At 36.4% G+C, this 2,794-nt stretch overlaps 1 pseudogene; it reads right to left on the bottom strand.

Moving 5' to 3' along the window:
- Positions 1-8: 8 nt before the first annotated feature.
- LOC107580079 (Ig kappa chain V-IV region S107B-like) lies at positions 9-2,691 on the bottom strand (annotated as a pseudogene).
- Between the last annotated feature and the right edge of the window lie 103 nt (positions 2,692-2,794).

The raw sequence follows: 2,794 nt of genomic DNA on the forward strand, positions 1-2,794 counted from the left end.
ATTGGCACCCTCCTCATCAAAGACCTCAGTTTGGTCTGATGTAATAGGACTCTCAAACCTTCCACCTGAAAATTATGATAAACATAATTAGATATAGACTCTGAACAATAACAACTTTTGTTTTGTGTAAAGTTTACAGTGTAATTATATTCAAATATTAAATATACAGTATGCTATTAAGAAAAACCCAATAAAAAAAATTAAAATTCAAAAGTTCAATACTTGACTTTTATGTAATATTAAGTTATACTCACTCCCAACAGCACAGAGCAGGATAATTGTGGTGAGCAGCATCATGCTGAAATGGCACATCTATGATGGCACTTGAGATCTTTACAGCTGCTTGTAGCTCCTCCCCTAACTCAGAGTGAATATTGAGCATGATAAACCCATGTGATCTCAAGCTGTCAGGTTTTTGTACAGTAACGTTTGATTTCCTGTCACCGTGGTCTGCAGAGCACAGAAATACACTGCAGAGCTTTTAACTGTGGAAAAGGGGATTTCCAAATCCACACGATTTTTATCCACATTCAGTTTTCCTGACAGGTGCTCGTCTGAAGTCTGTATTACTTTTCCAGAGCTTTGTAGGATGAGCATGAGGAACTGAGGAGCTGATGTATGATGCTGTCGATACCAAAGGAGACTATATGCCGAGGAATAACTACAGGAGAGTGTTATGTTCTCAGTCTCATTTACACGCACTTCTGTGTGTTCAGGGGTAATGGTTTCTGCATGAGTTACGTCTTAAAAATTAAAAATAAGAGAAATATATTAAAGTATACAGTATAATTAGATAAAAAACTGATTTTCAGTAATATGGAAAAAATACCCACCAGAAAGAGTTAACATCCAAATAACTATGTACAGCAACATAGTGAGACTAGGCAGAGCAAAATAACATAACATGACAAGTGACAAACTGAAGTCTCCTCTGGAAGCTCCACCTCTTTCCTCAGTATGGAATTTTTTTGAAGTAATGTAGCCAGCCAATCACATATTGCTTTGTATTCTTCATTTACAAGGTGTAACCACATCTCCTGCCACTCAGAATCTTATTTACTGTAGGGAAGGGAGTATTTTGTGATTCGAAAGACCACCGTTTTGAACATGAGTTTTTGCACAGCCTAATAAATACATTTGGTCACAGTGTTCTTCTAGCACACAGTAGTAGGAAGCTGTGTCCTCCAGTTTTAGATCGTTAATGATCAGAAAAGTGTATGTCTTTGAAGTTGTGGAATCATAGCGAGGACTTATGCTTTGAAAGCATGTCTCTGATCGTGCACCCTTGAGCAATAAAAACTCTGGTGCCTGTCTTGGGATCAGCCAGAAGAGCAAAACATGAGAGCTGCTTGATTCATACAAGTATGAAATTCCCCCTTTTTACCGATGACGGTTTTTGTCTTTGGTGCAATATGTGCACAGAAATTGACTTCTGCAATGCGAAATGTCAGAAATGTGAGACAGATGAGAAGTGATGTGATCATCTTCAATTTGTAATTATACCCAGAACTTTTTTGCACAGTGAATCCTTTGATTGTTCTATCAGCTCCTTATAATTGCAAAGAGCATTACTGTTAGTGTCTGATTGGCTCATCCATCATGAAGTACCTCATCACAATGCAGTATTAATGCATATTATCCAAACACAGAACCAATAGGTGGCGACAAGTGACTGAGTGAGTTATTACCGTAAATGATTCATTCAACTGATTAGTTCAAAATGCTGATTCATTCAGGTATGAAACATGTACGTATTGAATCATTCATTCTTTAGATTCATTCATTCAAAAGCTCTGATTTATTAATGAATTACATTTTTTACTGAATTATTCGTTCAAAAACACAAACACCCCTAATTGTGTGTTTCTGGGAGATGCAGTGATACTTTTGTGGCTTTGTTTGGAACTATTTGAGTTGTGTCTAAAATGTAAGTTACTTAATATTAATGTCCTGTTAATAATCCATGCTAAAGAGCTGTGTTGATAATATATAAAGCTTATTATTTAATCACTAAAATTACACTATTTACTGCAGCTACATGCAGCTGTATAATTATTTGCTGCAGGTGTTACCATATCCTGCAATTTGACTGTGGTTTATAAAGACATAAATGTGGTTTGTTATTCATTTGATAACTCACTATTCAAAGCAAGTTTTCTGAGTGAGTTTTTGTAAAGCCTGTCAGGCATTTTGTATCACTGGCCCGTTACTCTTAGAGCACAGTAATAAAGAGCCGAATCTGACAGAGTTACACTCTTAATGGTCAGTGAGGTGGATTTCTGGGATGTAGTTGATGTAAATCGTTGGGGGTCTGGTATGTTCTCATATGTCTCTGATCGTCCACCTTTAAGCAGTATATATTGAGGCTGTGTGTTAGAAAACTCTCTGTACCAATAAAGTGCAACATAGCTGCTGCTTGTGTCATATGAACACTCCAGTGTTACAGAATCTCCTTCTGTACTGGTAACACTGGTCCTCTGGTCACTTGGTCGAATCCAGTCTTGACAGATTACACCTGAAAGGAAATGTTTTTAATAAGATACAATTTCACTATTAAGATGTGTATATATTTAAAGATCTGAATAATCACACAAATGTATTATAATTGTGGATTGTACCTGATGCTATAAGAAAGAACAGCAGTAGATATTTTTCCATTTGTTGACTGAGTATTTGGAGTCTTTCCATGGTTACAGCAGAAAAGTCTTAATGTGTTGAGTTTCTTGAGAGGTTGATCTTTAAATATCACGGGGTGGATACAAAAACAGGAAGTACAATTGCTCTTGACTGCTTG

The sequence above is a fragment of the Sinocyclocheilus grahami genome, unplaced genomic scaffold (assembly GCF_001515645.1).
Source record: "Sinocyclocheilus grahami isolate Dianchi unplaced genomic scaffold, SAMN03320097.WGS_v1.1 scaffold24365.1, whole genome shotgun sequence".
NCBI lineage: Eukaryota > Metazoa > Chordata > Actinopteri > Cypriniformes > Cyprinidae > Sinocyclocheilus > Sinocyclocheilus grahami.